At 40.3% G+C, this 26,455-nt stretch overlaps 1 protein-coding gene across 14 annotated transcripts in view; it reads right to left on the minus strand.

Annotated features, from left to right (window-relative positions):
* RBFOX3 (RNA binding fox-1 homolog 3) overlaps positions 1-26,455 on the minus strand; it is a 1,090,709-nt gene that overhangs the window by 887,200 nt on the left and 177,054 nt on the right. For 9 of the 14 annotated variants that reach the window (XM_078155840.1, XM_021000835.2, XM_078155831.1 and 6 more), the window contains exon 1: positions 23,224-23,953. The exons of 1 other annotated variant lie outside the window; for it this stretch is intronic. The gene's annotated coding sequence lies outside the window, so the exon portion shown is untranslated. Of the gene's footprint in view, positions 1-23,087; positions 23,168-23,223; positions 23,955-26,455 lie in introns of those variants that run through there. 4 more of the 14 variants (XM_078155842.1, XM_078155841.1, XM_078155835.1 and 1 more) reach the window with 2 other exon arrangements.

Consider the following 26,455-nt stretch of genomic DNA (forward strand, 5'->3'; position numbering starts at 1 on the left):
TGCCTGAGAGTAACCATGACAACTTACAGAAGTTAAAAAAAAAAGTTTGTGGGTTGTTGGATTGCTGTTGGGGGATTTATGTGCTTTAGTGGTGTGTGGGGGGAATTTTTAAATTTTTTAAAGATAATATCCTTAAATAACATTATAGGCTGTGCTAGAACAAAGTCCAATACTGTAGCTGTCCCCTAACTTCTAATTACCTTTGAAGTGGGAGGATATATGTCTTACGGTTTGTAAAGCAGAATCCTTAGATTCTGTTACTGGTTCACTATGTGAACTTGAGCAAATCACTCTCAAACAGAGCGACCCCCGTGGCCTGCACTCTTCTAGCCATCTGTAAATGGAAAACCGAAGAACTTACACCATCCTCCTATACAGGTGACTGAGAGACTAGAAGGATTCCGTGTTTACCAAGGCCTCTTGAGATCCTTGAGAGAGAAGGTGTGAAGGCAGAGGAAGACAAAACGTTGTTAAGAATTCCCAACACTAGCACATTAGCAGCCCCAGAAATTTCATGCGAAGGTAAGAGTTCTCACTCATATACCTGCCAGGGCCTGGGGTTCAGATGTCATTTATGCCAGATTTTCAACCTACCTCTAAGAACATGTATTTTTTCATCTAAATTTAATTTTTTTTTAAAAAATGCATTCACAGACCCTAAAAAGAGATATCACAACAATACTTATAGATTCCTACTTGCTGATCAAATAAATAGAGTAAGCTCTATCGGCTTCAGTAGAGAAGAGGGGGTGAGTTCCTTGAATACCCAGCAATCCCTCTGTAAAAGGAGCATACCTTCACTGCGAAGAGAGTTCCTTAATATGTTGTTGATGTAATGTGCACCCACACACAGTCTCACACTCAGCCATTCATTCTGTTCTTTCCACTATAATGCTGCTTTAACTCACTGCAGCAGGCAGTGTTCGGTAATGCAGATTACCTTTATTGTCTGCAGAGTACCTCAATGCAGAACAATGGTTCAATCCCTTCCCACCAAATTGGTTTTCTATATTTTGAATTATTATATATATTATTATCTACCAGAGCCAGAGAGCCAAGCCACACTGACAGCTGCCTCAGTCCCTTTCCCAACCGCAGGGTCAAAGGGATTGTATTACATTGCTGTAAAGAAAAGTAATATAGTTTTTTAAAGGGTAAGAAAACCATAAACAGCCCTTTCAGCTTTTTGATTTCCTGTAATTGTAGTACCTAAGATAATTCGAGGCCTGGCATGATGACTGGCTGAATTACATCTAATGTCAGTCCCACCACCACATATTGAGCCTCTTCATAGCCATCAAGGAATTCAAAACCCTAAGTGGGAAGGGAAGGGGGAGGTGGAGAAACACATCAAATAAAGAAAGTTTCCATGAATTACAAGTCTCTGACATTGAATTCTGTGATCAATTAGCCAGCAGGAGGGCCAAAGAGTATCTCCTCTGTCTCAACTTTTTATTGTAGAGATAACCCAGGAGTATACTTGTATATTTCCTCATTATTTAATAAAATTTGAGCCCCCAGTCCAGTTCATATTATTTATTCAATGAATTAGGGAAACCTTTTTTCCCCAATAGTATTTCTTCCTCTCTATATACAATAAATCCTTTAGTTATTTCAGATTAAATAAGTACTTAAGTTACCAAATATACAATTTATTAACAATGCAATCAATAATAAAACAAAGACAATAAAATTATCTATAATATTTTTAGCTATGATAAATATCACAGAGTCACCTCATATATTCACTATAATGGCAGATGACTTTTCTTCATTTCTGAGAATACAGTTCCACCATTCACTTCACTCAAGATACCAAGCAAAATTTCTCTTCAAATACATTTTCAGATATGGGTACGATGGGAACTTATTTTGCTAAACTGTACATGTTTATAAGGAAAAGTGCTATTTTCCTCTTTTAGGATTTGTTCAATTGGCGGGAGGGGCAGCAATAGGTGGCACAGATTATAAATGCTTAAAAAGGGAATAAAGGATGGAGGGAGGGATGAAGGAAAGAAGGAAGACAAGAAGGAAAGAAGGAAGGAGAAAAAAAATCTCTTCCCAAAAATTATTTTCATGATCTTTGAAAGATAAAGATGAATTACTAAGCTATATATATACACATATATATATACCTTCAAAAAAAAAGAAGAAAAGGACCCATATATAGAAAAATATTTATAGCAGCTATTTGCAGTGGCAAAGAACTGGAATCTAAAAGAATGCCCAAAAATTGGGGAATGGATAAACAAAATATAGTATGTGGATGTAACAGAAAGGTATTGTACCATTAAAAATGACCAAAGGGATAGTTTCAGAGAAATCTAGGAAGACTCCTATGAATTTATACAGAGTGAAGTCAATAGACCTGGAGAAAAACTTGTACAATAACAACAATAATAACAATTGTAAAGACAAACTTTAAAAGATTTAAGAATTCAAATCAATGCAATGATCAACCACGATTCCAAAGGACTAATGATGAAAAAGCATGTAATCTACATCCATATATAAAAGTAATAGAGACAAGATGATTTTTTTTTTGCCATGGCTGATATGGGAATATACTTTGCTGGACTATGTATATTTATTAAAAAGATTTTTTTTTCAGTTGGTGGGGAAGACATGAGAGGAAAAGGGGGATTAGAGGTAGGGTATCCCTCTCCCTAAAAGAAAATGAAAAGAGAACAGAAGGAATAACAGAAGGAATCATGGACCAGCAAGACAGCTTTGAAAATTACATGTAGAATTTTGTATATACTTTTAAAATGCAAGCTCCTCATTAGAGATTGAGTTTCATTTCTCTTCTTCTGTTCCAAAATATATAAGGAAATGTTCATTTTATTTGGGTTCATTATGTTTAGAATAAAATGTGGAAAAAATAAAGATAAATAATCAATTCTACCAATAAATAAGGCCTCTCTAGCCTCTTTCCTTGTTCTCCAGTTTCTTTCTTGCCAGGAACAGTATCTTCTCTCAAATCATCACTCTAAATACTCTTTCTTCATCCTCACTCTTCATGAAATTCTCATTATAATGTTTCTTCATAAAAATAAAAGTTGACAAGAGATAACAAGAAAGTTCTTCTCACCCTTTTTCTCATTGTCTTCCCCATAGTTTATCTCATAGATCAAAAGACATTTTTAAAACACCATCTCCTTGACTCCATAGGAAGAAGCATCTCAGAGTGACAGTTACAACTGTAACTCTTAGCATTTCTGCCCTTAATGAGACAGTTAACTCTATAGCCTCTGTAGAAGAGGCTTTTGAAATAGGTGTTATACTACAAAGAAACTTTCCCAGAGAAAACTTCCAAGTAGCTATCAAAGTACTGAAATAATGCAAAAGACAAATTATAATTGTACCAAGAGTGATGATGATGCACCTTCTCCCTGGCCCCTTCTGGTGGCTTCATGCTGGAATCACTTCCAGTGACATGAGTCTGGCTCCTTGATAAAGGGTATAAGTGAGTGGAGAGAGGCTCCTGGTTTGTGTGTGTGTGTGTGTATGTGAGAGAGAGAGAGAGAGAGAAAGAGAGAGAGAGAGAGAGAGAGAGAGAGAGAGAGAGAGAGAGAGAGAGAGAGATTGAGATTTTGTCATTGAGTTAGAAGGAGGTTGCCTCATGTGAGTATCTCTCATTCACTAGGCTTAAAAGGAGAATATTCTACCCTTTGCCTCTGTTCATTTCTTTGGAATACATGTTTGGGGAACTATCAGCTCTCCCTTTGACTTATGTCAGGGATGTGGTAGGGTTGAAAGATATTCTCTCTCCCTTTGCTTCTCCAGTAGCAGCTATGGTAACCACAAGTACAAGGTATGAAGAGCATGTGTTTGTCTAGAGAGAACCTAAGACTAGATCTCAACTCCCTAGCTACCTTTCTCCTTTGTGTTTCCTTCCCTGAGCACATTGGTCAAATAACAATCCTGAGAAAGATGTTCATAAATTTGGATGCTACCTCATGAATTTAAATGGTCCACAGTCAGTGAAAGATCTGAAAGCCAGTTGTGCAGTGCGAAATGCTTCCTGTAGCTGTACTCTTTTTGGGTAAAAGATTACTACAACCAGAGAGCTGATGCATGACTATTTGGCTTACCAGAAGATACAGACTTTGAGCGAAATGCTTTGAAAGTACTGATCCAAGGTGAAAAGAAATGCTTGTTTCTTGCATTGTCTTGCAAGTCTACCAGACTCTACCACTTGAGAGAGAATAACTGAGACAACAGCTTTTTATGAATCCTTTGATTGCCTCACATGTCATCTGTATCTGTTTATGTATTTCAATGAGACCTTAGTTACAGGTTACAATTTCATGTTTAAAGTATTTATGAACACATGCTTCTGAGTCTTTTGCAGAAGAAACAAATAGATGTCCTACCTATACTTTGTTAGTACTTTTTAACTTTTCTAACTAATCTTTTCCAGAGTTTCGAGTAGTGCTCAGCACACACTTGGTACTTAATAAATACTTTTTCATTCATTTATTTGAGGAGACCTAGATGTAAGCCAGACATAAACTTTAAAGAAAAAAATTTACTGGAATAATTCCAGGTAGGGGAAAGAATGAACCAGAGAAAAGCCCAATTCTATCTCTTTATGGTCAGGCTTCCCTGGTACTAAACCAAAGTCCAGAAGAATCCAGCTCAGGAAGCATTTGTAAATGGGTCCTCCCGCTAGCCAAGGTCTTGGGGAGTCAACCAGCAGCAGTGATCAAACTTCTTCTTTAAAACAGCTCCTCTTCCTTTCCACTCTGGTGCCAATTACAGAAACCAAGAGACCAATCAGGATCTTCCGGTGCCTTTTATTGAGGGTACTAGAAATGGCCCAAGCATGATGTCCAGCAAACTGAAGGTTCAGCTGCATTACCTCTGCTACATGAAGAAATATACGTGTGATAGACAAAGGGGAAATCAAAAGATCTTGAATAAACTGGGTCCCTCCCTTACCCCCAAATGCCTGATGAATTTATTGGTAGAATCTGGTTTATAAAAATGGATAAGGGAGACTCAATTTGTCAGAAATTCCCTTATCTCCCTGCAGTACATACAAATTACAAGGACCTGGAAATACCCAAAACTTCACTCTTCTGGTAACCTTGCAAAGTGGTGGTAAGCATAGATTTATTAGGCATGATTAATCGGATGTCATCATCTTTACAAATGACTTGAGATGCAGAAGCCTATTCACTTTTGAGCACCTGTGCAAATTCAAACATACACACACACACACACACAGATGTTGGTGGCCTTCAATAATGACCTGCAAATCTTTAGGCTTATGGCACAGAAGGCTGAAGCATCCTAAAGAAACAGGATACAAAATCAGGGTAACTGTGTTAAAATTCTGACTGTTACTTATTATCTGTATGATTTTTGTTAAGTAACTTCTCTATACCAGGCTTCAGTTTCCTCATCTGTCAAATGAGGGAGTTGAACTAGATGCTATCCAGCATTAATTCTATAATACTATGGCCAGCATCTCTCTCAAATGCTGCCATGAACTCCTGAAGCTTCTTGCCATATGACCCAATCTCCTATTTGCTGAGACCTTTCTACTCTTGTGCTCCTGGCCATCAAAATTTTTATAATAAATTCTTATGTCTCAAAATATAAACTAAATGGTATTCTGTGCCTTTAAAGTCCCCTGAAAGCAGTCCAGCTCAGACCTTTAAGTGAAGGTGACTGATTTATTCTGACTATTCTGACTCTTAACGACATCGCTCTCTTCCAACCGTGCAGCACTTTAATTGTCCATCAAGTGGAGCAGGGAGGAGCTGTAAATCTTTCCTCCTGTGCTTCTGGAGCTAAACACTGCTTGACCTCCGCTTGCCAGCCTCATCACCTGCATCCAGGCTGGAGTAATGAGGGGGAGGGGAAAAACTTGGAAGGGGAAGCAAGAAGGCCCTCCCCCTACCCCCCCCCACCCTAGGCAAATAGATCTCCAGCTGCTTCTAACCCCAGGTCACCTGAGAGAAATGCAGCACCAATAAGATTTATCAATGCAGAACTGGCAAAAAAGAAGACACCCAGAAGCTGCAGTGTTCTTCCAAGAGTGGCTGCCAGCTGATAGACACACCTTCCCTTTTGAATCCAGTCTCCAAACCATTGTGACTCTCAATGGAGTGGGTCAAAATTCAGAAAAACTCTTCATTCCTATCACTTACTAGATATCAACATCATATTGGAAGGAACCAACTGGAAGAATGAGGGAGGGGATAATAAGTTAATATCAAGTCTATACTTTGTGTTTATGAAAGAATCCCTGCTGTCAGGGGCAGGACTCTCAATAAGAGTGATAATGTCTTCTCTATGAGAAATAAGAGATGACAGCTGCACTCCTGAAGCCAAGAAGACCCCTGAGGTCCACTGGTACAAAGAGCCAGCACTGAAAAAAAAAAATCAATCCTGGTTGTTTTTTCCCCCTCCAGTAGATTTAATATTTTACACCATTTTAGTATATATTAATGCATTCAAAGTACCAAACATTATAGTCATGATCATTACCTAAAACCTTCCTTTATAGCCCTCATTTTCAAATGCTCATTTACTTTCTGAAGAATTATCCTTGAAACTGAAATTTTCCATATCCAGTCAAGTTTTCTTCTAAGGAAAAGAGCAAGCTAAATTGTTGTTTGGGAGAGAAGCCTAGTTATCATTGACTAAGTCTCCTTGGTGACTTCTGAAAACTAAAGTTAAGGAAAAATAAAAGAACTGAATAATATATTTTTACATGTAAACACCTGATATAATCAATAACCTAGGCTTTACTTTGCATGTCTCTTCCACTGGGACAATCCTCTTATTTCAAAAAGGAGATCCTCTTAGCAATGAAACATTAATATTACATATTAAAATACAGGTATATAAGGAAAAATAAAAGTTACACTACTGTCAATATACCTGTATGTAAGACACAAAAGGCATTTGCCAACACAAAGTAATACTTACAATGAGTCACTTTCCCCCCAGTCAGTAATTCATATCGGGTCAGATATAAACAATCCTAAGTCAATTAAATTCAAGAAACATTTATTAAATGTCTACTATGTGTAAGACACTGTGCACTAAGTGCTGTAGATACAAAAAAAAAAAGATGAAAAAGAAATAGTCCCTTCTTTGAAGGAGCTTTGGGGTAGGGGAAAGAAAGATGCCTATATACCATATACATATGTTTATATATAATATGCATATATATATACATATACATTTATCTTTGATTTTCTCTAATACTCTCTAAATCAGTATATACCATATGTATGTAGTATATACCTATATACCACATACATGTTTATATAATATGCATATATATACATACATATATATATATATACACACACACATACACATTTATCTTTGATTTTCTCTAATAAATACTCTCTAAATCACTTCCCTTACATACTTTCAGCTATTACCCCTAAAGTTGGTAAATCGTTGCATTCTCATTTCAAATATAGCATAGGGGAAACTAGGATAAAAATTAACTAGCTGGTCTATAATCACACTCATATTTTACTTCCACTGATGGGGACACACCAGTTATAATAGTAGATGTATAACAAATTATGTTGTTAGGCAATATAAAAACTTACCTCCAAAATATCAATTCACTTAAATGCTGGTAAATAGCGCTGTAGCATAGCATTCTGAAGGGGTAGCAGAAGAGATTTCAAATCCCTGACCAGGAACTCTGTCAGGGAGAGGAGTGGATTTATAAAAATTGCAGCAGCCCAACAGGAGATATCCCAGCGGGCTTGAAGGCTGAAGCACAATGACCAAGAACACCCTATCTGCCTGGTACATAAAGGAAGAGTATGTGACAAAAGAAGGGATATTAAACATTACTGAAGATAAAATGGATGATTTTAATTACATGAAATTGAAAGTTTCTGCACAAATAAAACACACGTAGTTAGCATCAAAGGGAAGCAAGTTAACTAGAGGGGAAAAATCTATGTGACAAATTTCTCTGATAAACATCTGAAAGCCAAGATAGATAGGGAAGTAAATTCCAATAGATAAGAACAAGAGCCCTTCCCTATTAGGAAGAAAAGAACCAAGTATTTACTAAGTGCCTACTATGTACTAGTCATTGTGCTAAGCACTTTCACCACTATTATCTTCATTTGATCCCAACAACAAACTTGGGAGGTAAGTGCTATTATTAGCCTCATTTTACAGTTGAGGCAAATGTCTAAGGCCAATACATAAAGAGTAAAGAATATGAATAAAAAGTGTTCAAAAGAAAAAGGTGTGTTTTCAACAATATTTTAATAATCCAAGGTATTAGTAATAACAGAAATGCAAATTAAAACAGCTTAGAGTCCATATGGCACACCCGTCAAATTGACAAAAAGACAAAATATGAAAATGGCAGTTGTTGGATGTGCTGTGGGAAGACAGAACTAATGCAGTGTAAATCATTTTGGAAAGCAATTTGGAACTATACCTCAAAAGTCACTAAACCCTAACCTTAACCCTTTGTCCCTGAAATACCACTATTCTTATCCCCCAAAGACTAAAGAAAGAAGGAAAAGACCCATTAAAAATGGTATTAGCAGCATTTTTTGCTGTAGCAAAGAACTAGAAATAATAAAATAGGTACCTATCAATTGGGGAATGATATATGTATGTAAATAAAGAGATGGATTCACAGAAATCTGGGAAGACTTGAATTAACCAGTGCAGATTGAAGTGGGCAGAACCAGGAGAATGATTCATACAAATTACAAAATACAACTATAAAGAAAAACAGATGGAAACAATTTAAAAACTAGAATCGATGTTAAGTGGGAATGGCCCATTTTGGCCAATTTGCCAAGCTTTCACTGGCCAAGCATTCAAAAAGTAGAAGGAAGAGGTAAAATGTGAAAATTACTAATTAGGAGTCTTGTAAACTGCAATGAGTCCCAACAAGTCTGGAATATAAGCCTCCCAGTCAATTGTACTCAGAGATATGCTACTGACTGCTGATGTATGGGACGATTTTTTAAAAAATGGTTACCATTACTTTCCTTGTAGGGGAAAAAGGACTTGTCCTATAACCAATTTATACTGTACATTGAGTATCTCTTCTTGCTTCTCTTGGTTGGGGAAAGATTCTTGATGAGTCAAAAAAGTAACATTGTCCCCAAAATACCACTTGATGTTTCATTAAGCTAATGAATATGAGCAGGGGAAATCTAATTAGAGGCTTCCCTCTAGCAATGACCTAGTATACACTGAAATGACTGGGTTCAGAACAGGGAGTGTTGCAGGTCTCTAGCCCCAATAACTCCCAGCTGCAGTGTCTATGTTAGAAACAGAAAGAGGATTTCCAAGCCCAGAAGAGTGATCCTAAATCATGCTATCCTAGAGATGAATAATGAGGCCCATATGTTCTCAGACATAGGTAATATATGGATCTGTTTCTCATTATTATACATATTTGTTATAATGGAGGGCTTTTATTTCTCTTTGGTGGGGACAATTACCAGGGAGTGGACTTAGTGGCAAGTGAAACAAAAGAAAAAGGAAGAAAGAAAAGAATATCAATGAATCATTAAAAGCAATTCAACAGGGGAGAGCAGAAGGAAGTCAGAAAGTGACAGACAAGCAGGGCAGCATTGAAACTACCATGTTAAATTTGAATTATACAAAATAAAAACATAAGCTGTACGTGGTGGGGAAAAAGACAACTATACATGATAGAAATCCATTGTTTCATATACAGTCCTTTTCATTATTCTTTATATATTAACATGTTCATGTTTCTTGAGATTTACAACGTTTATAATAAAAAGAAAAGGGGGGGGAGGGGGGAGGGTTAGGACAGAGAAAGAAATTAGCCCCAGTAGTCAAAAGTGAAGCTTTAAGCAATGTGAGGACACCATGAAAAGAGAAATTACATTCTCTGTGGTACCAGAGGTGTGAGTTATGTTTGCTAGATGTAAGCCTTAGTACCTGTGATACCATGCATGTTTATGGGAAAGTATAACCCAGCCTTATGGAGGGAATATCTGTAGCTACTGCTCTTACCATGCTATCTTAGGAAATGTCTTTGCTTTAAGTACCTACTGGTTGACTATTAAAGGTAAACATGCCAAGGTGGTCTCATTAACTATAGTTTTAAGATCGTGGACTCCTAGAGTCCACTCTAGGACTCTAGGACATCACTCCCCTGAGGACTCAACTTCAAAACTTCCCAGTGCTGAGTTAAGGACAGAAGAGAGTGCTATATTATTAAGTTTGTAAGTATGTATTCCCTCCCCTAAACTATCATACATTTACTTAGCACATGTATTATATTCCCTAGTATCACATAAGCTTCTTTGGAGCAGAAATTGCCTCATTTTTTACTGTCTCTCTAGTGCCTGGCATTTAGGGTTAGAGTGGCAGTCTTATTCTAACCCTAAATATTTTGCACATAGTAGGTGTTTATTTGCATTATTACCATTCATTCAGTAGTTAATTTTTTAAACCTCATTTTGTCTTATTTTTGTTAGATTCTCCCTGTTTCAAAGGCTAACCTCAAGATTACATCAGAAGTTACCAGGAGTATTGAATTCACAGACACGACCATTTCTCCACAAAACTGAAATATAATGGAATAGCCCTGCAACAGGAGAATCAGACAACTAACCTAAATGGTTTAAGATGTCCAAGGCTTCCAAAAATATGTTTTGTTTTTATTTTTTCTTCTTCTTTGTGGATACTACAGCTAATGTTTGTGTGTATGGACTACTTGAGGACCAAGATTACAATCTTGCACACCCTGTGCACTTGCAGATGCGGAGTAGACCTCTACCCATTATAGCCATCTCACTACCAGATATGTTCATTATAAAATGGTTAAACAGCCAAGGGGAATCTAGGTGGCACAATGGATAGAGAGCTGGGCCTGGAGTCATGAAGACCTGAGTTCAAATACAGCCTCAGACACTTACTAGCTATACAACCCTGGGCAAGTCACTTAACCCTGTTTGCCTCAGTTCCTCAGCTGTAAAATGAGCTGGAAAAGGAAACAGCAAACCATTCTGGTACTTTTGCCAATAAAACCCCAAATGGGGTCACAAAAAGGCAGCCATGACTTAAATGACCTCTGACTCCAAATCCAGCGTTCTTTCCATTGCACCAACCACCCTGAAACAAGGCATTTGGCAAGCCAAAGTAAGAGCTTTGATAACCATATCTTACTCTAAACAAGTCATTTCTCCTAATTATGTCACTACGGGATAAGGGAATAAGCATTTATATAGTCCCTACTATGTGCCTGGCACTGTGCTAAGAACTTTACAAATATTTCATTTGATCCCCACAACAACCCTTTAAGGTTTATTCCCATTTTACAGATGAAGAAACTGAGCCAACAAGGGTAAGTGATTTGCCTGGGGTCACACAGCTAGTGTCTGAGGGCAGATTTGAACTCAGGAAGATGAGTCTTTCTGACTCCAGGCCCAGCGCTCTACCCAACTGTGCTATCTAGCTGCATCCATACAGAAAACACTAATGCCACATGTTATACACAGACATGATTAATGAACTTAGAGTCTATCTCTGAGAAAATTGTTTTTCTATCTCTGTTTAAAAGCTGTATTATATTAAATGTGTCTTAAGAGGTTTGTTATGAGGAAAAATTTGGTCTGTTTAAAAGTTAGCTTTCTACAGCACAGGCAGTGCTACAAAACTGAAGGCAGCCTTTGGTTAAGAAGGTGACTGATCAAATGCAGATGTGGGTAAAATAGCAAGAACAAAGTTCAAAGCAAATTAATAAATGACAATGGGATTCCCTAATGATTGGAGAAAAATCTACCCAGAATTTTTATACAGACCTGTGCCTTCCACACTGATTTTTTCTCTCTCTGCTTTGAGTACAATATGATGTATGGCACAAAGCAATCAGGAGAGAACGTTCTGAGAACTCGCTCAGAGAATTAGGAGAAGGTGGTGGACAGGAGTACTGAACTCAGAACCAAGAAGTTAAAAGCCAGCCTTTGACATGAGCTGTGTGACCACATGGCAAGTCCTTTTAGGTCTTGTAGCATCAATTTCTTCATCTGTAAAATAGGGATAATAACCCAGGTAAAAACCTCATAAGGTTTTCCGGATGCTTCAGTGAAATAATGTAGATAAATGGCTTTAAAATTTTTTAAATACCATATAAATGTTAGTTATTATGGTGATAAGAAAACCATTGAAATATTTCTGTTTTGAAAAGTAGGACATTAAAGCCCGCCCTTCCTACGGAAAAAAAATAAAGGTAAAAAGAAAATATATGCAAGGGGTTTTAATGCAAAGCTTCCATGAATCCCTGAAATTATGTCTGCACAGTGAAAAGAGCACCAAGCCTGGTGTCAGGAAGACTCATCTTCCCAAGATCAAATCTGCCCACAGACACTAGCTCTGTGACCCAGGCAAGTCACTTATACCCTTATTTGATCAGTTTCCTCATCTGTAAAAAGAGTTGGAGAAGGAAATGGCAAGTCACTCCAATATCTCTGCCAAAAAAAATCTCAAAAGGGGTCACAAAGAGTTGGACATGACTGAAAATGATTAAACAACAACAAAAACAGTTTATATACCTCATTTGACTTTCTTAGTCTAGGGAAATGATCAGAGTGAATTAAATCTATTTTTTACATAAGACTGAAGGAAAAGTCTGGTTTATAGTAAGTAGTGATTGAGAACAGCAAAGGTTAGTAGAAAGACATCTAAACATTTACATTTAATTAATTCCTTATTTTTTGGCTAGACAATGGAGTTAAGTGACTTGCCCAGGGTCACACAGCTAGTGTGTCTGAGGCCTCATTTGAACTCAGGTCCCCTGAATCCAGGGCCAGTGCTCTATCCACTGTGCCACCTAGCTGCCCCTACATGTAATTAATTCTTATGCCAAACTATATGAACCTTTAAATATAATGTTATCCTAATATTAAGAAATGATGCAAGTATGTGGTATCTAAAGCACATGTCCTGCCTAGGTAATCAAGACCCTAGGTTTGGGCTGCCTCTTTTGTGCTTTTTCTTTCCTGATCTTGAGGAAGAGCTTCCTGAAATGGAAACATCCAGGTTTTGGAGGTGGTCTGATAAAGTTCAAGAGATCCAGGACCACTGGGTTCAACGAGAGGAGCAGTTGGTTGCAGCAGCCACAGGAGGGGTATGGAGGTAAAGACAGCTTCTATACCAAAGAGGATGGCCACAGACAAGAGTATTGTCCCAAGCCTTGCTGTTTTACCAGCAACATTTATCTGAAGTTATTCGGACAGTGCAATACCCAAAGTGAAAGGTAAAATGCTTAATTATGAGACAAGCAAACTTCTTTATGTTTAAATAAGGTTAAGTATCAGCCTCTCAGCAAATTGTAATAGTAGTTAAGTTTCTCAATGCTTTTCAGTTAATGCATGCTTTTTGAGTCTTTTTAAGTTTAGCCTTTTATATGCATGCATGAATAAATTGTCTGTGCTGTACCTGATTTATATTATTCATTGTGTACAGCTTTTATTCCCTGCTTTTTAGGGACACCCAAAGCCATGAGCTATAAGTGAAATTGTCCCTGGGGACACTAAAGTGGAAGAATGAATGAGCCGGGAATGTGAAAAAAGGGAGCCTAATTCTTAATAGTGGTGGACACACCCAAGGATGAACCTGCATAAATACTGCATAAAGAATGCACCCCCAGTTTCTGTGGAAACCCAGAAGCAGTTCTTCAAGTTCAGATACAGATTTTTTTTTTATTTTTAGGACTACAAGGCCATTGCAATAGTGCAAGGATGAGATAAATAAAGGCTTTCATGAGGGTGTCAGCTGTGAGAGTTGAGAGAAGGGGAACAGAAATGTTGTAAAGATAGAAATGACAGACTGGATATGGGGTGAGTAGTTGAGGATTTCACCAATGTTGTGAGACTGGGTGACTGGGAGTATGATGGTGCCCTTGACAGTAACAGAAAAACTAAGAAGAGGGGGAGGGATTGGGAAAAGGCAGTGGGTTCTGTTTTGGACATACTGAGTTTGAAATGTCTATGGGACATCCAGTTGCAGATGCTGGTGAAGCAAGTCAAACTCAGGAGAGAAATTAGGGTTGCATAAAGAGATCTGGGAATAATCTTCATAGAGATGATAATTGGGCCTTTGGGATCTGAGAAGATCACTAAGCTAGACCATAAAGAGAAAGGGGACAATCCAGAACACAGCCTTTGGAGACATCCCTGGTTAATGGGAATAACCTCTTAGAAGATGTGGCAAAAGAGAACAGGATGTAGTCAGACAGGTAAGAAAACTAGAAGAGAGAAGTGTCATCCAAAATCTAGAGAGGAGAGCGTATCCAAGAGAAGACAGTGTCAAAGACAGAGGTCAGAAAAGATGTGAATTCAGAAAAGATCACTCTATCTGGAAATTAAGAGATCATTAGTAACACTGGAGAGAGCAATTGCAGTGGAGGCATGAATTTGCAGAGGGTTTAGAATCAAGTGAGAAAAGAAGTGGGGACATCAAGGTTAGATGAATTTCTCAGGCTGTTCAGCAGAGGAAAGAGGGCAGAAATACAGGAGAATAGGTAGCAGAGATGACAGGATCAAGTGAGAGTATTTTAGGGATAGGGGAAATGTGAATATGTTTGTAGACAATAACACAAATAGGTAGAAACTGAAGACTGTTGAAAGGATGGGGATAGTTATTGGAGGCAATCTTCTGGAGAAGATGGGATAAGATAATTTGGGATCAAAGGTGCAAGCATTGGGGTTTGCCTTGGCCACAAGAAGGGACACCTCTTCATGAATGGGACAATAGTGAAGATCCTACTACAGAAAGACATCTGAGAGATGTCAGGAGGGGGAAAAGAGGGAAAACCTAGGCCCAGAAAATAGGGACAGAACAAAGATGTAAGAGGTCTTAAGTCACAGGTAAAATGCCAACACATACACACTCACACACATGCAGGATACAGAGTGGCTGAATGGAAGAGATATTAGATTTAGATTCAAGAGTAACTGATTTTAGTCCTGCTTCTGCCATTTAATGCTTGTGTGACCTTAAGCAAGTAATTTAATGTCTTAGGGCCTCAACTGTCTTATCTGCAAAATGAAGATGTTGGAATAGATGGTCTCTAAGGTGTCTTCCAGCTCTAAATCTATGATCCTGTGATAAACAATATATTGTAAAGGAGCTATGACAGAGAAGACTGGCCTAGCACCTGAAAGCCAGTTAACACTCAGAACAAGGGGTTACAATCAGTCCAACCTCCAGTAATTAGGAACTAGCGGAAAAGACTTATTCCCATAACTCTTATCTATAATAGGACCATACCATGCACACTCCTTTAAGCCCTGGGAGCTACAGCAGGAAAAAGAGCTAATCCAACACCAATATCACTGGTGCTTTGCAATAGATATAAGACCAATGTAATAGCATACCATGGGACATTTAGTTACTTTATAGAACTAAAAATAACAGCAAAAAAATTCATCTGGAGAAACAAATTTTCAAGACTCTTAAAGGGAAAAAAGAAAAAAAGTGTTGGAAGGAAGGGGGACTGGCAGTATTACTTTCAGTCAAACTCTACTACTAACTATAAAGTACCACAATTATATGGAACTGGCTAAAAATATAGAATAGTTCATCAGTAGAACATATGTGCAAAATAAAGTACATAGAAGTAAACAAATATCATGGCACAGTGTTCAATAAACCCAAAGACTCTAACCACCCAAGCCTCACTATTTGACAAGAATTTCTAAAAAAGCTGGAAAGCCATGTGGCAGAAATTATGTTTAGACCAACATCTCACACCATGTGCTACAGTAAGTTCTAAATGAATATTTAACCTAGATATAAAAAGTCAAATCACAAAGTAGAACAGGGAAGATGAAGCTTTTCATACTTGTGGATAGAGGAAGGGTTCTGGGCCTAACAAAAGGTTAAAAGGATCACAGGAGATTAAATGGATACTTTTGTCTACACATAATTGGAAAGGTTTTGCACAAAATCAATTCAGATAAAATTAGAAAGGAAACAGTTAATTGGGGGGAAAACTTTTCACCAAGTTTTTCCAAGAAAAGTCTTAAATCTAAGATATATAGGGAAATATTAGAAATACTTAAAAAATTAGCTATTCCTCAACAGATATGAACAAGTAGTACTCAAAAGAAGAAAGACAAGTTACTAACAATCATAAGAAAAAATGTTCCAAATCACTAATTAGAAAAATGCATATTAAAACCACTTGAAGGATCCATATCACACTCATCAGATAGGCAAAGTTGACAAAAATGGAAAATGACAATCACTGGAAGGGCTATGGGAACACAAGCATACTAATGAATTGTTAGTGGAGCTGTGAAGAAGTCCAACTATTCTGAAAAGTAATTTGGAACTACACCCAAAAAGTGCAAACCTTTTGAATTAGCAATATCATTACTAGCACAGAGGTGGCTTACCCAAAGACATCAAAGAAAGAGGATGAAGATTCACAAACAAAAGAAACATTTATAGTAGCACTTTTTGTTGTAGCAAAAAAAAAAAAACACTAGAAAACAAAGTGGGCATCCATCATTTGGGGAGTAGCTGAACAAATTATGGCATACATATGTAATAAAATATTATTGTTCCATAAGAAATTATGAAAGAGATAGGTTCAGAGAAACCTGGGAAGAGTGAAGTGAGTAGAACCAGGGGAACACTTTTTCACAATGATTTTCACACTAAGGAAGGCAACTCTGAAAGACTTAAGACCTATGATCAGTACCACAACCAACCATAACAACATAAGGCTGATAAACTAAGCTTCCCACCTCTTGGCAGAAGTAATGGATTCAAGGTATAGAATAAAATATACATCTTCAAATACAGCTAATGTGTGGGTTTGCTTTGCATGGTGCACTTTGATTTTTCCTTTATTTCAGGGACTAGAGCTATTGAGGCAGGGTTAGGTAAAAGTAATATGAACACTTTTTTTAAGGAGAAAAAGAAAGAAAAGGATATGCACAAATCATTTTTAAAAATAGAAGAAAGCAAAAGGAAGCTCAGAAGGAGGCTAGCTGGACAATATCCGAACTATCATCTTAAATCTGAGATACACCCTCAAAAAGCTACATATAGTAATGAGTCCTTTCTTCATATACTATTCTTCTTTGCAGAGAGAGATTTATTGATTTTTGTCAGGTTTACTTCTTAAAATTTATTTTCAAAATAAAGAACATTAAACACAGTCATAAGATATGGGTTCTACTGCTGGCTCAGCCACTTACTGAGTGACCAACTTTCCTAATCAGTCTGGGCCTTAGTTTCCTCATTTGTAAAACAGACATAATAGTTACACTACTTGCCTCATCACAAAAGAGATACTATTTGAAAAATGTTTTATAATCAGAAAGTATATACAACACACACATACATATACCATGAACAAGTTACAGCCTCTCCAACCTCCAAGAAACTCTCAAAGACTTAAAGTTGAGCTGTCCATTTACACTGATGGAGAGTGTCTCCACAAGAAAAGCACCAGACTGATGAAATTAAGAGATCCAGACCAAAATGAATATGTTTTGGCATGTGTATATATCATATCCCATGGAAAAAGCAATTTTAAAGTAAAATAGAAAAAAGGAAGTCAAGAAAGATAAAGATATATGCATATGTATATACACATGTATATACAGAGAGAAAGACATATATATTATGTATACACACACACACACTCACACAGAGGCAAGAGAAAAAGCTTGGAGTTAGGTATAGGCAGCGATAGAGAATAAGTCATAAATAAAATGGAGACAGTGATATAGCAGAAGGAATCCTACTTCCCAGAGGCAGAGGCACACATGTTTAGGCTGCATGAATGTTTCATGAGCTTGTGAAAAGAGTAAAATATTGTATAAAATAAAGGGCAAAAATATTATACCTAATAAAAAAGATCTGGATACAAATGGAATCTTGTTTACAAAGCCAGTTCCTTGTGGAAAACAAAATAGGTGCTGTAGGGATTTGGGGAAATCCAGGTTTCTAGGATGAGTCTTTGTTTTCAAGGTAGAAAAAAAAAGTTGCAATATGGCTTTTCCCCTTCACATATTTAAAAATAAAAAATTCCTCACCAAATGACAGCTCTATGTCAGGTTCCATTTGTCTTCATAACAGAGTATCAAGCAGGAGCAAGGAAATAAATAAACACTGAAAGACAACCAACCAAAAACTGAAGACATATGAGAGAAAGGTAATCCCCATACTGCAACCATTGAAAACAAAAACAATGATGACATTTCAATTTAGCTTTTGCCCCCGCTGCTCCACACTATGTATATAACTCATCTCTTTGGATAGATCTTTGGAGAGTCCCTTTACTCTATATGCCCCTTCCTTCTGGGCAGACACAGGCTGCGCCATGTTAGGATACAGAATTGGGAATGGTATTCCTCCTGGCAACAATACTTTGCCAATTTAACCAAGACCTAAAAAACACTACAAATTTTTATTTCCCCCACCCTCAGATCTCTAGGTACTTTGGTGCACCAGGGTGCAACTCTCTGAGCTCTTCCATGCAGCATCCTTCCTATGTTTGGCTTCTGTCACCAAAAGCCTCAACAACAATAGCATCTTACATTTATGTGTTGGTAAAGACTGGAACTGTGATTTCATCAATCTAGGTGGAGAAATTCCCTCCACCAATGCAAGGTAACACTTTATATACAACTTATTGTCTTAAGAGAAACTTATATTAGATGTTTCAAATAGGTTCTCATTTGACATTCAAAACAGTCCCATAAAGGAATATCACTTTACAGGTAAGGAAACTGAGGCCTAGAGGTTCTTAAGTTATTTACTCAAGATCACTTAGCTAATAAATAAGACAGAATTTGAGTCTATGTACTCAAAACAACTAAACAAAACAACTAAAACAGGTTGGTGGCCCAGTGGCCAGCCTGTGGAGTCAGGAAGAATCATCTTCCTGAGTTCAAATCTGGCCTCAGATACTTACTAACTGTGTGACCCTGGGCAAGTCACTTAACCTGTTTGTCTCAGTTCCTCATCTGTAAAACGAGTTGGAAAAGGAAATGGCAAACCACCCTTGTATCTTCACCAAGAAAACACCAAATGAGATCAGACGTGACTGAACAATAATCTAGTGGATTATCTGACTCCCCCCAAACTTTGAGAATCCCACTCTGAGGATGTAAAAGACAGGGTATTATCTCAAGCCCTCAATGGTCATAATGGTTATCACGGGATTATAGGAGCAAAAAAACATGTGGGCCCTTCAGCCCTGTCCTTGATCTGAATGATTTGCTCCACGCCAAATGGCAAGAGACAATATTATACATCTTAAGTGGCTAGGAGCACTGACCAAGTCTTAGATGCACATCTTTATTCCTCAGTACCTGGGGTCTGTCTCTCATCTACACAGTATGTAAGAGACTCTACCAACCATGGTGACAGCTAACACAGGGAGAGATAGGCCAAAAAGCTATTCATGAAACAATCTCTCAGTGCCTTGCTTGCCTGAATATAGAGGAGGAATAAGATCAGCCTCTATTTTGCTTCCTTGATGTACAGGTGGAAGAGAGAGAGACTGATCTGAAGCCTAAGTTACAGAGAACTAAGAGAATGAGTATAAGCCAGGGAATGACATTCCCATCCCCACTGCTTACTTCTGTAAACAAAATAACTTGTCCTTCCTAGGGCAATCTAGATCAAAGCCCAGGCTCAATTGAGGGCTGGAGGTCATTGCTGGTGTTAGACAATGACTCAGAAAGGAGGTTGCTTCTCTGCTTTTTTATGCTTATACCTACAATCACAGCACTGAAGCCTCTTTCTCTTTTCACTCATCTAAATTTGCCCATTGCCTTATTGTGTGTGACCTTTTCCCCTTCAAAAAACGCCCTTCAGAGACCAATTTCAACTGTTTAAAATGTTTGCTTATAGGGGTGAGAGGGAGGTCGGCTTAGATTGGAGACAAGAAACAATAGTATGTAATTTGCCTGTTTCACTTCCCTACCCCCCCCCAAGTACAGTAGGACTGAGGCTATGCCCTCACCAAAGATGAATTGGGGGATTCAAGTAAAATTAAAAACACATCTCCCTGACTGCACTGTCACAAGATACATTAAGCTAATCTTCAACCTGCAGCTAAACTCATAAGCAAGGGGAATACAGTGTTTCTACACACTTACAAAGAAAATAGCATTGGGCTTGTGGTTGCCTGGTTGTGAACTAGCCCAATGCTAAAGTAAATTCGGGAAGAGAGAAGAATACAAAGCCGTCAGAGCTAAGGTCAAAATGAAAACAGTCAAAGACATACACCCTATTCGACTGCTGCCCCAGGACCTCTAACCAAATGAATCAGACATGCCTGAACTTAGCCAGCTACTACTGGTTACAGTATGGGAGCAGGCAGCCAGAGCAAGGGGCCCATCTTCCTTCCCAATCCTCACTCTCAGTCTTCCCTCTAATGATCCAGCGCTTTTAGTGCCACTATTTTTTCCTTTACAATTTACGTTCACCTGGAGGGTCCGATTTTAATTAGTGTAATATCCCTGTTAACAACACAGACTAATTAAGACATCCGTTAAGAATCCATAATGTAAACTTAATGAGCGGGCTCTGCCGGAATGTTTAGCCATTTTATTTATTTATTTTTAGCAGCCCCAGCAAAAAACCCAAGCAAGTTTGATTTGAAACACAATTATTAAATGGCACGATTCAATTACTTAACTACTGTGTCCTCAGTGCGAACGTACCTGTGTGTGCGATGGGGTATGTAGGCCCACTAAGCTCTGGATCTCTGCTTTTCTAACAGGAAATTTAGAGCCCAGAAGCGCACCTTCATCCGCCTTTTCAGTGAACACTGAAGGAGGGATTTCAATCTCATCTCTCTTTCCCTGAACTCTGCTCCAAGCCAGAGTTCAGCTATGCCTCAGAGATTACATCTAAGCACCTCTCACCTATGCTCTTTACCAGCTTTTCTTAAAAAACAAACAACAAAAAAAAAACCCATCATAACTGTACTTGTTCTCTTGCAAACACCTGAATTTCCCTAATGCCAGTCAGTCATGCGTGGGGGCGGGGAGGAGAGATTTGTTTCTCCCAGACACAAACTGGCTTTCTCTACTCCTCATTCGGTCCCCTAAATCCTTCCTGAAGTGTGGGTTCCCACCACCCCCAACATATGCATTCTCCCAAACATCCTTCGACCTAAGCCACCTCAGTGCTCATGCTATGCACACACATCGGTAGTGTGATTCACGGTTCTAGCACCTCCTGCTGCAGCTCTCATTTGGGGGTTGAGGAAAGGCTGTTCCACACACTCTTTATAATAGTATTTTGTCCCCTCTACACATCCAGGCCAATTTACCACTTTCGGCCAAGAGCTTACTGCGGGCTCTTGGTAGCAGAGTAATAATAAGCAGATGATTGCCCCGGGATCTGGGGCTGGTAAAACCCTCAGACACCCCGCCCCCACCTCTGCATACTGCCCCCACTTCTCCAGAGTCCCCAGACCGGGAGAGCATTGCAGAGCTCCGAGCCCCGCAATATTGGTATTCTGCACAGCAGCACCTCTGCTCTTCTGTGGCTGCAGAAGAAACAATAAAAAACGGCTTTGCGCGGCGCTCTCCCAAACCCTCCCAATGTCAATAGGTAGGAGAGTACCAACGAACAAGTAGAAAAAGCTAGGGGAAACCAGCGGAACGTGGTTCCCTTCTAAACTGAAAATGAACCTGGCTGGCCAAGCACAGCCGCTTCACAAGGGTCGTTGGGGCAGACAGTTTAAACGTGGTCAGAGCGACAGTTTAGCTCTTGTCCCCAAGCTTCTTCAAACCTCCCTGGGTGAATGGGTCTAGTTGGCCACCCCTCCCCCAAAGTAAGGGGCTAAAAATCTTCGAAGAGCAAAATTAAGGAGCCCCCCAATAGCATTCACAAAACTCCAGGATATCTTTGTGCCAGAAGAACCCCTTTGAGGGAAATGTGAACGTTTTTTACAAAGGTCGCCACGAATACCCCAATCCCTCTTCCCCAAGAGATAGACATCCCCTGACACAAACACACGCAGACTCACTCTCTCCCTTTCCCTCTTTGCACTCTAGGATCCAGCTGTTCTCTTTAGGAATTGGTGGGTGCCCAACGCTGCCTGCATGGCTGGCAGCCAGCAAACATTCAATCAACAACACCCGCCTAGCCCAGCAACACCCACTTAACTCCCTTCGGTTACATCCCACTTCCAGGTAACCCTTCTCCCCACCAATCTAGTACATGCCCTCTGAGAGGGGTTCCCCCTTCCCCCACTAAAAATCTCCCAGAGATGGCAGCATCAAGGGATTTTCTTCCTTTCGTTGTTTGAGGGGACGAGAGGTGGGCTCTGTCCCGTTTTAGTAAGCTCATTCCAAAAATAAAAGTCTCAAGCTTTGATCTAAGATGACCCTCTCCTTCCCCCAACCCACTCCCCAGAAGCTGGTCTCCCCTCTAACAAATCCCTTTTAAGGGAGAATTAATCTCTTTTTCCCCTCCCCACCCCCATCCCTCAAAGGGAATTCCCCCGTGCGCAGGGTATTGTGCAGCCGCCACCGCTGCCACGGCACCCCGTGCCCGGGACTGCCCCGACATCTGAATGGAGCAAAAGAAGAGGAAGGATCCAGCTTAGCGCGGAACACCACCAGACCGGTAGATAGCACCTCATTGCCAACTGCTCCTTCTCCATTCACAAAACCTGCTCCTCTCCTTCCTTGCCCCCGAGCCATCATCCCTGTCAACCTACGACCTCGAGGGGCAGGAGCCTGTGTGACCCCCTAACCCTTCAGGGCGCTGTCCTCCCGAATCTGCGATGCCCCCCCCTTCAGCACCTATCATCTGTCCCTGCTGTCTCCCAGCTCTCCAGTCCTTAGACCTCTGCGAATCCCTCTAGCCTCTCTTGTCCCTCAATTCCCTCCCCCCACCACCACCACTACTTCCTGCATTCGCGTCCCTGGATGCAATGCCCACCCCCATTTATATCCCTTATGCTCAGCGTCCTATCCCCACCCCCGGTCTTTTCGTCTCCCCATCTCCCTCTCCAAAGCCCCGGTTGTCCCTTCTCGTCTTCCTCTCCCTCCTACTCTTCCTCCTCCTTCTCTTCCTCCTCTTCATCCTCCACTCACCCCCATCCCTCGGTGCATCTCCTACCCCAGGTTCCATGTTTTCCCTTCTCTTCTTTCACCCCCAAAGATAATAATAACCAATAAAATAGGAATCCGGAGCCGAAGCGGCTGGCCGGGGGGCGCTGCTGTTACTCACGGTTTCAGCGTTCCCAACGGCAGGTGAGGGGAGACGCACTGCCATCCCCTAGCTGCATTCCCCACCCCCTCAAAGTGTCCGGAGAAGGCACCCCCTCTAAGGGACTGGGAGAGCCTCGCCGGCCGCAGGAAGCTGAGGAGGAAGCGAAGGCGAAGGCGGAGGCGGAGGCGGAGGCGGCAGAGGCTGCAGCGGATCTCGGCTCTGTACCCTACCACGCGACTCGACTCGTGTGTGCAGCGTGTGCAGCGGGAGAGGTCCCCAGAAGCCTGGGCTTCGTTGGCCAGAGAAGCGGGAGAAGAAGCCTGCGGAGCTGGGGCGGGAAGGAGACGGGGTCCTGGGTGGGAGCTGAAGCGGATTTTCGGTACCTGGAGCTCCAGAGCCAGGCAGAACGTGGGAGCGAGAGCAGCTTGCCCCAGGAAAGCTCCAAGACACCTGGCTCCCTCCCTCTTTCTCTCTCTCGCGCTCTCTCACTCTCTCTCTCTCTCTCTCTCTCTCTCTCTCTCTCTCTCTCTCTCTCTCTCTCTCTCTCTCTCTCTGTCTCTCTCTCTCTCTCTCTCTCTCTCTCTCTCTCTCTCTCTCTCTCTCTCTCTCTCTCTCTCTCTCTCTCTCTTTCCACCTCTGCCTCCCTCTATCTTTCGCTTTGCGGGGAGGGGAAGGAGCAGCAGCACGCAGCAGTAGCACAAGCAGCTCCCGCGCAGCACCCGCGCGAGTGTACCGCGCGCACCGCCCAACGAGGGAGGGGTCCCGGGGTTAGGGAGGGTAAGGGAAGACTGTATACAACAGGGGGCGGAGGAGAGGGAGCGGCCAGTCCCAGGGTGTGCGAGGACTAGGAGGAGGTGACGAGTGGCGCGCACGTGCTGTGCAACGCGGTGAGAGGCAGGCACCTCCGCACCTGCCTAGTGGAGAAGCTTTGAGGCAGGTGATGGGTAGGGCAAGGAGTAAGGAAGACACCTCCGAAACTGGAAGGGTTTAATCATGCTTAAGGGGAGAAACCAGGAAAGATTGGATCTTCCTGGTCGGCTCCCAAGGCTCTCCTCTCATCCCCATCTTCCACCAAGTGGCGTCCTCTCTCTCACCGCCCCCATCACCGCCCCCATCACCACCCGGTCTCTTCTTAGGCTCCCCACATTGCTTTAGCTAAGGCAGTAACGCACAACATAAAGAACGCAACCCGAGTATACCCATGGTCTACCCCAAATTCCCCCTCCTTTATTCATCCATGCCAAAAAGACTCCCTACCTCTATTTCTGGGAATTGGACAGATGTGAAGCCCTGTCCTGGGTGATTTTACACACACAAATCTCCCTATCCTCATCGAAATATGCCTTGACTTTCTCTCACTAGCATCTCTTTTTCCTTCTAATTCACCCACCAGAAAGATTTCCAGAGGAGTTAGGGCCAAACCATCTGCAGAGCAGATTCCTTTTCCTGGTTTTCTTTCCTGGACAAGCAGAGGAAAACCTAGCTAGAGATGTGGCTAAAACTGTCTCTTTTTTCAGTCCCACCCCACTTCCAATTTAATGTGTATGATTTGGCCTAAGCCTTTCTAGTTTCCCCAGCTGACTTAATGACTTGGAGGGTAGGGATGAAAAGATATCTAGGGTTAGGTTAGCACTCCTCCCTATAATTAAGAGTTGCTGGTTTCTTCTGACCCCATTATACATAGTACAGTTTCAGTCTATAGCTTATTCCTTTGAGAGATAACAGTCCTTTCTACTTTAAGGTTTCTGAGGATGACTTTAAAGTCATCCGAATTCTTGACATTTAATCTAAGGATACAGAGCGCCTAAATGAATTTTAGCCACATCATATAAGTCAGTCCTGAGCTGACATTCCCAGTGCTGGCCAATTCAGGAAATGAGGAGTGGACAGAGAAATTTTAAATGCATAGCTGCTTGAGTTTAGCATCAGATGAAGGCAGAAAGAAAAAGGAAAATATTAATTAAGGGGAGCTAGCAGTAAGCAGGCTAATAAGATTGCCAGATTTCCATTATCTTAGAAAAGGTAAATTGAGGGTATGGGCCAACCCATTTCCTGGTTCTATAGACAAAAAAAAAAGTATTTGTTTATGTGGGGGAAGGGAGAGAAGTTGTAGATCTGGACAAAGTGACAGTGACTTTTGTCCATCATTACTGGAATTTTCCGATAAACCCTATGTCCAGTATACTCAGTACTCTACTGATTTCTTTCGTATGTCAAATTCTGGCCTGTAGTTACTGTTTCCAATTCTGGGAAGAATAATGGGAACTGAAGGAGGAAATCTGTCATGGGAAAAAGAAAGAGAGAATAGGAAGCAGCTAGGTAGTGTGGTGAATAAAGCAATGGAATTGGAGTGAGGAAGACCTGAGTTTGAATTTGACTTCAGATTCACTAGCTGTGTGACCCTTGGAAAGTCATTTAACTTTTGCCTCAATTTCCTCATCTGTAAAGTGGAACTAATTAATAGCAACTACCTCAAAGAGTTTTTGCAAGGATAAAATGAGATAATACTCTTAAAGTACTTTGCAGACTTTAAAGTGCTACAGAAATGCTAACTATTATCATTAAGAAAACAAAGACTCCTCTATTTGTTATGCAGTAAGTTGCTTCCTCCTTCAAAGTAGTCTCAGAACAAAGGACAAACCACCTCTGTGAGTCAATTATATGGTAAATACTTGATTATCCACTGGTGAAAAGTTTTTATATTGCACTCAGTATACCAATCAATCAATCAAGCCATATGCTACATTAAGTACCTAACACCACAGAGACACCTAGTTCACAAGAGACAAAATCCAAGACAATCAGTAGTAAAGCGCCTAACTTCAAATAATATTCATAAATGTCCAAAGTTTAGGCAACAAGCCAGAGGAACTAGATGTCCTAACTCAGAGGAGCATGTTTGACTTCATAGGTCATCACTGCGACTTTATGAAACTTGTAACTGGAATATAACTCTGAGTATACCTTATTCAAAAGCAACTAGCTAGGGAAAGGGGAGGGGGGAAGTTACCATTACATATTAAGAAAATGTATTCACTGGGGAAAACCAGGAACCAGGAATTGCCAACATTCCTTTGCTTCCAAACTTTCCAAAATACCTCTATATCATGCAGTTTATAATGGGCTGTCTACATCGGAAAGGGAAGTATGATGAAGAAAACTTGGGTCATGGTCAATGGAGAGAGAAATAGGAATGATTTTTGTCACTGGAATATGTTATGAGCCAGCTAGACAGAAAGAGGAAATAGAT

The sequence above is a fragment of the Phascolarctos cinereus genome, unplaced genomic scaffold (assembly GCF_003287225.1).
Source record: "Phascolarctos cinereus isolate Bilbo 61053 unplaced genomic scaffold, phaCin_HiC Scaffold_5;HRSCAF=322, whole genome shotgun sequence".
Lineage (NCBI taxonomy): Eukaryota > Metazoa > Chordata > Mammalia > Diprotodontia > Phascolarctidae > Phascolarctos > Phascolarctos cinereus.